The sequence below is a fragment of the Nicotiana attenuata genome, chromosome 6, assembly GCF_001879085.1.
Source record: "Nicotiana attenuata strain UT chromosome 6, NIATTr2, whole genome shotgun sequence".
In the NCBI taxonomy this organism is placed as follows: domain Eukaryota; kingdom Viridiplantae; phylum Streptophyta; class Magnoliopsida; order Solanales; family Solanaceae; genus Nicotiana; species Nicotiana attenuata.
Window position 1 is genome coordinate 22896583 of NC_031994.1, and position 12420 is coordinate 22909002.

Genomic DNA, 12420 nt, shown 5'->3' on the forward strand with positions numbered 1-12420 from the left:
TGTCTGATGGGATGTCTACCGTTATCACGTATTCAAGAGGCAGAATACGCTAGGGTTTTCTAATAGCTAGGGAAATGGGGGTTGACCTCTATTTATAAAGAGTGCCTACCCATCACAGGCCAATAGTTATTGGGCGTCACTTATCCACACACACAATATTTAATATCAGACCTTTTATTTATCCGTCACTTCACTATCCTTTCAGGCTATAACCAATTAACGTAAGTCCAAATTCCAATAATATAATCATTCGTACAGTTGGTAAGAGAGAGAAGTACCCCTGCTCAAAGCCTTCCGTATACTGTTCTCATTCTCAGTGGCTCCCACCTTCATCTTCAACTAATATTCACTAATTATGAAACTATGAAGAAACCAAAGTGCTATTTGTACACCAAACCAAACCTATTAAAAAATATTAAGAATGCATTGCCACCACATGACAACTCTGTCTGTGTTGGTGCCAGATGTCTTACTAATATTATCCTCACTGATTCCCCATATTAATGTGAATCGCCAAGCATGTACCTGTACCATAGCTTCCTAGGAAAATAGTCATCAATATTCTGGAATAAAACGACACAAACATATCAAGCTTTTGGGCCCACTTTGGAGGTCACCAGCTTCTTGGATAACCATATAAATACAAGAAATTACCATCAATGACCTTAAAAATAAATGCTCTTGCTTTTTTGACGCTCACTTGACCAATGAACAAATCTTTAAGGTCAAAAATAAAATGGGTTGCTCGTAGGGTAAGCGGGGACAAAACTTGTTAAAATTAAGATTTTGTTCATAAAGCAAACGGGATCAAAAATTCAAGAGTGATACCCCAAATGTGTTATTTGTGCAAATCACCCATATAAAGATGCATTACATTTGGTTTACAGGCCCAAGTTCACTTTTCAATCCTACATTCACAAGGAAAAGCCCAAGAGAAAAATGGAACTCAGAACTGCAGACTGACGGATACCCCAGCTCAAGACGAACGAATCAGGAGCATATATGTTTTCTGAAATAACCCTGTAATAGGCTAACAGCTTGTTTGGATGGTCGTTTCCTATTGTATCGTATAGTATTGTTACTTTAAATACGATGTTTGTTTAATTGTTATTTAAATTTTATTGTATCGTATCGTTAAATCATTCGCTACGTAACGACAAAATATGCCACTTTATGTAACGACCGATTTGGTGTGGTTGCATCGTTATCTTGTCTTTTTCTCTCATCTCGCCCTTCACTATTATTAAGTTGTTTTATTTTATCATTTACCCTACCTTTTATATAATAAATTTACCCCGTATTATAATTTTTCTTTATAATATTGCAAATTTATTCTTCATATTGCTAGTTCATGATATAAAGAAACAACGGCAAACGATACAATCTATTCAAACATTGTATTCATCAAACGATACACTACAATATAATACAATACAATACGATATATTATGAAAGGACGTGTAACAACCCTCCAAACAAGCTGTAATAGAAAATACCAAACTGACCAAAATAACAGTCATTATGTTCTAGTACTACTTTAGATGACACTGTTACAATTTAGAGAGTGAATCAATTTTTCCTTCGACTACAACTTTTTCATGTATGGTTGAATATATTTAACCATAAAAGTTGTAATTTAAAGCACTTTTTAAGTAGCTTCTAACTGCACTAATTTCTTTTTTTTTTTTAAAAATATGAAGAGATCATAATGTATGAATTGAAGCAAATAACTAAAAGGTTTGACCCTCTACGTACTTTGAGCGGTGGAGATCAAAGAGAAACCTGCGCCAATTCAGAAATTGGATTCAACCTGCTCAAATCTGTTAATTACTGATAAATTTAAAACTGATTTCTTTTACAACTTGGTTATTATTATTGTATTGGTCAAAATTTAGAATGGACTTAATAGCTGCAAATGGACGTGGTCGAGAACTAAGCCGACCATGGCATGAGGGCGAAGAGTCGTTTTAAGAAAGATTAGTGCCGAGGTCGAGCAAAGGGAGTATGAAAATATCGGTAGGATAAGTTAGAATAGAAAGAAGGAATATTCCATTGAATATTCTTTCTGTTGTACTTTTTTAGGGTTTCTCAGGAATATTCCTTATAAATAGGAAGAGATAAAGAACAAAAAGGGGATCTTCACCTTTTGATAAGAGCACATTGTTAAGGGTTGGCTGAGGAGAATATACAAAAGGGGATCTTCACCTTTTGATAAGAGCACATTGTTAAGGGTTGGCTGAGGAGAATATACAAAAGCTTGTTCACTGATTATATTGTGAATTTTGTGTTGTTCATTCACAAGATCCAAAGATTCCTTATCCATCTTCATTTCCTATCACCCCACGTTGTTGTCAGGGAGAAAAATCATCCAAGTCACCTAACATTTGGATGATAAATTCCTTCTTATTACGTTTATTGCCATTATCTAAATTTATTGCATGCTTCTATTACTACATTCATTAGTAATCATTGGTCATATACTTGATATTTATTATTCTTGAACACGATCTCATCCCACTGATATTTTCCAATTTTGGATTTAGAATATATTATATTTAACTAGGATTCACCCTCTATTTTCTTATTAATTAGTTTTGCAAAAAGCTCAACACTTTTTGGTCAAACAATTTGGCGCCGTCTGTGGGGAGTTTCTAGTTAAAATTTTAGTTTCTTCTAGATCAAAAAAAAGAATGACAACGGCCATCTTTTTCTCGTTTGCACGAACTAACAATGGCAGGAAAAGGAGATGAAAGACAGAAAGCAGTAGTAGGCGTCACTACCAACCTCTTGAACACCATCAACGAGGATGACAGAGAAGACGAGGAGAATGTGACATCGAGTGCTACACCCAGGCGGAGTGACTCACCTTATGGAAGTGTAACTGTTTCACGCGAAAGGGGAGCCTCCACGTCCACAGCTGAGGAAGCTCCACCAGCAGTGAAAATATTACTCGAGGAGTGGTTGACAAGTACCCTAAATAACATACTCAACAAACCTGTTCAAAAGGCGAATAGAAACGCCGCACAAGCGGATACCATAGCAACCGCCGACGAGCAACCTGCTCCCCGAACAGGTAACACTCACACCGTTGTTGATGCAGGTAATGATGCACTTGCGATCGTTCTAAAGAAAATGGAAGAAATGGAGAACGAGAATAAAGAGCTCTGCGATCAGACGAGGGAACATCAAGAAAGGGTTGATAAGATATCGGGCGCCCCGAAATTGCTACCAAAACGGGACATCGGCCGGTTCGTCGAACAACCGTACAGCGAGGAAGCAACCCCGCATTCCATACCCAAGACCTTCAAAATGCCACCATATTTTAAGATATACGACAGCACAACAGACCCCGAAGATCACACCATTCATTACGTCACAGCAGTGAAAGGCAGCGACCTCTCAAAAGAGAAGGTACCATCAGTGTTGCTGAAAAAGTTCGGTGAAACCCTAACAGGGGGAGCCTTAACATGTTACTCACAATTACCGGCACGATCAATAACAACGTTCGAAGAAATGGCCGATAAGTTCGTCACCGCCCACGCCTGGGCCAAGAAGGCGGAGGCCAGGTGAATGATATATTCGCCGTCAGACAATCGCCTGGCGAGGGACTCAAGGACTTCCTCGCCAGATTCAACAGAGTAAGAATGAGCTTGCCAAACGTATCAAAAGGGATGGCGGTGGTAGCTTTCCAAAATGGGTTGAACAGGAATGGGTCAAGGGCGACTAGAAAGTTATTGAGCAGACTTATGAAATACCCTCCCACTACTTGGGAAGAAATTCACAACGCCTATTGCGCCGAGGTGAGAGCAGACGAGGATGACCTCAACGGTGCAACCCAACTGCTAACTTCATTCCAAACAGAGTCGAGGAAAGATCACCGTAACGATGGCCGAAAAGACCATTCAGGTCCACGCCCCAACTGGGATAGGCACCAACCATATGTCAGAATGGCCATCTCGCCCTCTCCTCGCCATGACGAAGGGCTGTCCAGGCCACATACAGGGACTCAGCGGAACAAAAGAGGTATGCCTCCACTCTTATCTGCTCACAATTTTTGTGTTTCCCCTTCTGAAATAGTGTACGCACTAGAGAAACTCGGCCCGAAGGTAAAATGGCCTCAAAAGATGAAATCCGGCCTAAGTAATAGAAATCGAATGTCCTTTGTGAGTTTCATCAGGAACGGGGCCACAAGACCGAGGACTGCATAGCCCTACGGTAAGAAGTGGTGAACATGCTTCACCAAGGACACCTAAGGGAGTTAATGAGCGACCGAGGGAGAGCCAACTTCAGCCGCGGACGAGAACAACACCAAAGCCCTCCAAAGCCACCCTCCCCCACCCGCACCATCCAAATGATCATCGACGGGGACAACGAAGCAGCAATCAACCACGTGAAGTGTACCCCACACGTAAACTAAAGTGGTCGATCATCCACGAACGGTATGATGACCTCGAAGACAGTATCATCTTTGATAAGTCAGATACCTACGATTTGACCTTTCCTCACTTCGATGCTTTTGTCCTTACTTTACGTATTTCAGATACTGATGTAAATAGAATAATGGTAGACGACGGAAGCGGCGCGTGTATTATTCACCCCCGAGTTCTCACACAAATGAGACTTGAGGACAAGATAGTGCCACGCTGCATAACGCTAACAGGTTTTAACAATGCAATTGAGCGAACCTCAGGAGAGATAACGCTACCTGTTCTGGCCAGAGGCGTCACCCTAGAAACAATGTTTCATGTCATGAACCAGGACACAAGTTACAACGCCATCATAGGAAGACCATGGATACACGCCATGAGGGTCATCCTGTCCAGCCTCTATCAAGTAATCAAGTTCCCTACTCCGTGGGGGACATTCAACATCCAAGGCGAACAACACACAGCCCAAGAATGCTACCGCATCGCCCAAGATTGTACATACACTCAACAACTAAAGAGAATGGGCTCGGAAGTATAGCAATTACCAAAGTCGGGGCCCAAACTCGACGAACAAAAAGAGGTCATCAAGGACCCCGATATCGTGGAAGCTGCAGGGTCAACGGGTAGAAGACCTCGATCCCGTCCAACTGGACAAAAACGATAACAGCAAAAAGGCTTACATCGGCCATAAACTCTCAGAACCAGGTAAATTTCATAAGTTTTTAATTGACAACGCCGATCTGTTTGCTTTCTCCTACGTAGATATGCTAGGTATCCCGAGAGACATTGCCACGCACTAATTGAACGTCGACCCACTCTACCCGCTAGTACGACAAGTAAGAAGAAAATTCAACGCTGCAATCAACGAGGCCGTCAGTGATGAGGTGGATAAACTACTCGCTAACGGCTCCATCCGAGAATCAAAATACCCCCAATGGGTCTCCAACGTAGTCATGATGAAAAAGAAAAATGGAAAGTGGCGAATGTGCATGGACTTCACGGACCTAAACAAGTCCTGCCTGAAAGACTCCTTTCCGTTGCCTTGCATCGATCAACTCATCGACGCAACGGCAGGGCACGAGTTGTTGAGCTTCTTGGATGCCTACTCAGGTTACAACCAAATCCTCATGGAGGAGGAGGACCAAGAAAAGACCACTTTCATCACCCACTAGGGGACGTATTGTTACAGAGTCATGCCATTTGGGTTGAAGAATGTAGGGGCAACTTATCAAAGGCTGGTCACCAAGATGTTCAAGGACCAACTCGGCAAAACAATGGAAGTTACAGATGATATGTTGGTCAAATAAAAAAGGAAGGAAGATCACATCGACCACCTGAAGGAAGCCTTCGGTATACTAAGGCAATACGGTATGAAGATGAATCCCGAAAAATGTACCTTCGGCGTAACCTTGGGCAAGTTCCTTGGCTTTCTGGTGGCACAAAGAGGCATTGAGGTCAACCCCGACCAAATCAAAGCCATCGAGGGAATACCCGAAGTATTGACCAGCAAGAAACAGGTACAAAAACTAACATGCCGTATAGCTGCCCTGTCAAGGTTCATCTCACGATCCTCCGACTGATGCTACAAATTCTTCTACGTGCTTAAAAAGGACAATGGGCTCCAGTGGGATTCAGAATGCACCGAGGCCTTAAGAGAACTAAAGGCATACTTGTCCTCGCCCCGGCTACTCGCCAAAGTAGAACCCGGCGAGCACCTCATATATACTTGGCCGTATAAGAGGTCACAGTAAGTGTAGTACTGGGAACGCAATCTCCAATCTATTACATTAGCAAAACCCTGGTCGACGCCAAAACAAGGTACCCCCACCTCAAAAAATTGGCCTTAGCATTGGTCATAGCTTCACGAAAGCTTAGGCCCTATTTTCAATGTCACCCCATATCGGTGGTCACGGCCTTCCCCCTAAGGAGATTCCTACATAAACCCTAACTGTCGGGGAGATTGGCCAAGTGGGCCACAAAATTGAGCGATCACGTTATAACATATCAGCCGCAAACAGCGATAAAATTACAGGAACTCGCCGTCTTCGTCGCCGATTTCAGTGCCAAAATAATGACCGAGGTCGAGCAGGAAACTTCTCGTACCTCTCCTGTAACGACTCGACCGGTCGTTTTGAGATTTTGCATTTCGCTCGCCAGTTCTCGAGCATGACTAGCCCCGTGTGCTATATTATGACTTATGTAAATCGTCGGTTTTAGTTTTCAGGTTACTCGGAATAGATTTGGAAGAATAGTTCTCAGTTTGAAGCCTAAAATTTGAAAGATTTGACCAAGTTTGACTTGTTAGTATACGATCTCGGATTGGAATTTTTATGATTTGGTTAGCTCCGTTAGGTGATTTGGGACTTAGGAGCATGATCGGAATGTGTTTTGGAGGTCCGGAGTAGATTTAGGCTTGAATTGGCGAAATTGGAATTTTGGCGTTTTTCGGTTGTTAGGTGAGATTTTGATATAGGGGTCAGAATGGAATTCCGAAAGTTGGAGTAGGTCAGTTGTTTCATTTGTGACGTGTGTGTAAAATTTCAGGTCATTCGGAGGTGGTTTGATAGAAATTTTGATCAAAAGCGGAATTCGGAAGATTTTTGGAACCTTAGGCTTGAATCTGATGCTATTTGGTTGATTCGATGTTGTTTGAGGTGTTTTGGAGATTGTTTTAAGTTTTTTTAGTGGTATATGACTTGTTCGTGCTTTTGGTTGAGGTCCCGGGGGCCTCGGGGTGATTTCGGATGGTTGACGGGAAGTTTGGAGTTGTGAATTTGCAGCCTAAGCTGCTGAGTTTTCAGTCATAACCTCACCTGTGGCTTGGGGACCGCAGGTGCGAGCCCGCAGAAGCGGAAGTGAAGTCGCAAATGCGGCCATGAGAGGGAAAGGCTTGAACCGCAGAAGCGGAACCTTGGGCGCACCTGCAATGGCGCATGTGCGAGTATATGATCGCAGGTGCAGTGGCTGGGCGGATAAGTGGATTCCACAGAAGCGCACCTGGGACCGCAGGTGCGGGTCCGCAGGTGCGATAATTGGACCACAGATGTGGTTTTGCTGGGTCAGAATATATATATTTCACCCTTCGCGATTTTGAGTGGGTTTTCACTATATTTCATTCGGGAGAAAGCTTTGGAGAGCTAATTAAAGGGGGAATTCAAGAAGGTTTCTTAGAGGTAAGGTCCTGGGTCCCTAAACTCATTTTTATGATGATTTTTAACGTTGTAAGCTTGAATTATATGGGAAAATCAGTAGCAAATTGGAAGTTAGGGCTTGGAAATTGGAGACCTAAATCTAGGGATTTGAGGGGTCATTTGTGGTCGGATTTTGATGTATTTGATATGTATGAACTCGTAAGAGTGTAAGGATTCCAGTTTTGTAAATTTTATCAGAATCCGAGACGTGGGCTCGGGGGTCGAGTTTGGTCAATTTCGGGATTCTTAATGTAAATTGGTTATTTTCGAGTGGGCTTTGTTCCCTTAGCATATTTTGATGGTATGGTACTGTTTTTGGCTAGATTGGAGCATCCGGAGGCCAAGTCGTGAGGCAAAGGCATCGTGAGCTAGAGTTTGGACCGGATTGAGATAAGTAATGATTGTAAATACTGTCCTAAGGGTATGAAACCCCAGATTTCACATCGTTGTGCTATTTTGAGGTGACGCACACGCTAGATGACGAGCGTGGGATCGTGCACCGTTAGGGATTGTGACTTGGTCCATCCCGTACGACTATTAAGTCGCGTATTTTACTTGAAAACTATTTGATATTGTTATATTTTGGAAAATATTATTGTGTTTGGGGCTAAATGCCGTGTCTGGCCCTTGTGGTGATTGTTTGGACCCTTAGGGGCTTTTACTACTGTTTTACCTCACTGTTTTGGTTTAATGTTTACACTCAATCATGCTATGTTCTTACTGTTTTCATAACTCGATTTTATTCACTCCTTTTGATTTCATAAATAGTATTTTGAGCCGCGTACTTGTTTTACTATCAGCCCGAGGGGCTTGAGTGAGGCCAAGGGCTTGTGCTGTGAGGATATCATGGGATCGGGCTACGCGCTGCAGCATGTGGTACTAATTTGTGATATATGAGAGGCCGAGGGCCTGATTTATTATGCCACGAGGTGGCTTGTGATTGATATGAGGCCGAGAGCCTGTTTGATTATGCCACGAGATAGCTTGTTATTGCGCTTGGGCCATAAGGGGCCCCTCCCGGAGTCTGTACACCCCCAGTGAGCGCGGGTACCCAGTGTGAGTGATATGTTTTAGCCCGAGGGGCTGTTGTTGTTTCATATTGAAGCTCGAGGGGCTATTCTTGATCCATGTTGCCCGAAGGGCGGTTCCTGATTCATGCTATGTCCGAGGGGCTGATTACGAATAATTGTGAGGTAGCCCGAGGGGCTGGTTCTGTTGATATTATGCCCGAGGGGCGGTTTATGGTACATGTTTTGCCCGATAGGCTGTTTATGTTTCCATCATTTTTACTCGCTGTTTCATCACTCATTTGAAACTATTGAAAGTTGTTTTAAAAGGTTTTACCGAAACTGAGCATGATTTACGAAGTAAATAATTTCTGTACCGTTTTGGAAATGTACTACATTTGCTGTAGCGTTATGACGTGGCTTACGTATTTTCTTACTGCTCAGCTTTCATTTACTTTTATTACTTACTGAGTTGGCGTACTCACGTTACTCCCTACACCTTGTGTTCAGATTCAGGTAGTTCTAAACCTGGTAGCGGGTGTTGATTGCTCAGTGGCAGAGTTGGAGTTAGCAAGGTAGCTGCCCGACGTTCGCAACACTGCTTTTCTCCCTCTTGTCTTCCTTAGACTGTATTTAGTAAATTTTTAGACTCTTAGTTGTATTCAGACCTTAGTAGATGCTCATGACTTGTGACACCCCGATGTCGGACTTGTGTATTTATTCCGCATTGTTCATTTAGACTTACATTATGAGATAATTGATTAATTAAATGCTTGAAAATGATTGTTATTGATTAAATGGTTAATTCGGGAGTTGTGTCGGCTGGCCTAGTTTCACGATAGGCGCCATCACGACCGGGTCGGTTTTAGGGTCGTGACAAGTTGGTATCAGATCCTAGGTTAGATAGGTCTCACGAGTCATGAGCAGGTTTAGTAGAGTCTCGTGGATCGGTACGGAGACGTCTGTATTTATCCTCGGGAGGATGCAGAACCTTTAGGAAATCCCACATTCTTGAATTCTTTTCGTGCGACATTGATTCAGCTTGAAATGTAACTCTTTGAACTCCTTCCTCGCGTTCGTATGCGCACATGAGCTCTCGGTATTAGCTGTGCATCGACGACTTGTGATTTTCCAAATTGAGGGGCGAGATGTGATTTCTGTGTGTTGATGTTTGGCCAGTCTGGAGAACTTGAGGCCGGGCTTTGCTTGTAGCTACAGCACTGAGGTGTTGATTGTGTGTGCACGTGCTTTTGGACTTATATATCCGATAGTGTCCCTATTAGTGGAAGTGATGGCTGGATGGCTATGTGATGAGCATGATGTGACTGCGTGATGTGTTCATATGATTTAGATATGATAAGAAGAGTCTACTTGAGGGTAGGAAGAACGATTTGGTGCTTGATTTTCATCTTGGTTTGATATGTAGCCCCGAGTTATGGGTGTGTCGAAGGATCTTTTCGTGTTGTCTAGTTGCGGAATGAAGTAAACTCCACGTCGTGGGGTAAGTTCAGATTTAGGAAGGGTAAGTGATCGAGTAATAGTATGATTATGGGGGAGTATGAAGAGATGTTTGTTTGAGGCAAAGCAGGTGGGTTATCTCCTGCGGAGTGTTTTGAAGTTTGTGTGATCCTTTTTGCTGTTTGTGGGAAGACCTCTTGTACCAGTGAAATATATGTGTTGCAATTTGAATTTGGATCGCTTAAAAGAGTGGGCTTAACCGTTACGAGGGTGAATGTGAGATTTGCAGAAGATTTGAAGTATTCGATGGTTTGTGTTGCACGAGCTTATGATGGAATGAGTTTAATCTCACTATGGTAATATGGCAGTAATAGAGTATACGCATTATGAGTTATTGAGTGTTTTGATCTATGGCTTTGAGCCAAGTGGGGGAGTCTGCTATTGATTTGTTGATTGCACGGTTATGTGCTATGTTGGTTCCAGTTTGAGGCGTACTGGTGAACTAGTTATGGCTTACGGAGGTTGAGATCGAGGATGGCTCGAGTAAAGGAAATTTCAATAAAGGTTATGTTATGCTTTATAGATGTATGAGAATCACGGAATGACTTGAGTTGTTATTGGTAAAGGATGTACGATGCATAGACAGGAAGTTGCTTGGTTGCATTAAGGTGAGGTTACACTCTGCGGTGTTGGAGTGCTATTGGAGCACAGGTCGTTCGGTTTGTTTGATCGGTCTAATTGCGGTTTGAGTAGAGTGGATGACTCTCGAGAATGGTTCTAATGGGTTCAAGAATTTACATGTAGTAATTGGAGATTTTTCAAGTTGTATATTTGGCTAGAAACTGAGGTTTGCATTGGAGCGTGTCAAGACTCATGGTATTTCTATATCATTATGGGATTCTATATATCAATATCAGGAAGGTAAAGGTAATGGCTTTGGATTCGCAGGAAGTCCCTTCAGGGTAGGTATTTTGAATGTGGTGCTTTTGGGAATGTTTAAGAGAGTATTCAGCGGCTTATGAGCCTTAGACGATGTGGTTTTATGCTTGGGTCTCGTATGGTGAGTCTGGGTTGAGAAATTGTGGTGTTATAGCAAGAAGGAGTATCAAGTTGAAGGTAAATTAGAAGGAAACTCGGATAGATGGGATAGCTTGGTAGTAGGCCGGATCGGCATGGTAAGGATATGATTAGTTCTTTGGGTGCTTACGAGGTAATGAGTTTCTACAGGTGTTTCGCAGCAATGCTCTTGGGTTTTAGTGGTCTGCATAGCTTGGTTGAGTTAGAAGGATTCAGTCCTGACGGTTTAGTTTTGTGCAAATGGAATTCGGAGAGTTCTTGATTGTTTCTACCACGGTTAGAGATGTATATTTGCTACGAGCGTGAGGATCATAGGATGTGTAGTGATTCTTTTTTTCTAGATGGGATCAATGGAAAGTTCTTGGCTAGTTGAGTACGTAGCTGCTTGTGGCTCGGAAGGGATATGGAGTTCTCATGTTCATCCTAGGATGGTATGGTATATGCGGTATGTTGTGCAGGATCGAGATTTGCATGTGTAAGGTCACGGTTCAGTTTTGAAAGGAAGTTCACAAATTCTTAGGTAGCATGGATAGTTCAGATGACTAGATAAATGAGATCACTGATTGGTGAGGCTTGATGAAGGTATACATTTGAGGAAGGGCGATGTGTTTGAGTTGAGGATACTTCATTAGTATTGCGGCGCTCTCTTGTTGGATCGACTACTAATATTCGAGTTGCTTGGTGGCACAGAAGAATTATAGGAGTATCTCTCGTGGGATTATTGTGTATTAGAGGTGTGTTATATATTCGGACGGTGGAGTTGGGATCGTATATGGTGATTCGCGTGCTGTGTGGATTTGGAGACTAGGAGTTCTCATAAACAGGTTAGGTTGTGGTTGTGGACCACGTATATCGGTGTTGTGTGGTAGCTATTGGAGGTTTGGAGATCCGAGTGGATCTTTGTTGCTTGGTATGTTGGATTTTGGATGTGATATTGGGCATAGATTGGTTGTCTCAGTGTCGTATTGTTCTGGACTGTTGCGCTAAGACGGCGATGTTGGCTATGCCTGGGATGCCACGGATTGAGTGGCAACATTCGACGGATTATGTTTCCAGTAGGGTGATTCATTTTTGAAGACCCAGCGGATGGCTGGGAAGGGTTGCCTTTTCTTATTGGGCCTTTATGATGGATGTCAGTGCAGAGACTCCTACAATTGATTCAGATCCGGTGGTGAGGGATTTTCCGGATGTGTTTCCTGCTTCCGGGCATGCTGCCGGACAGGTTGTTGATTTCGGTACTGATTTGGTGCCGGGCACCAT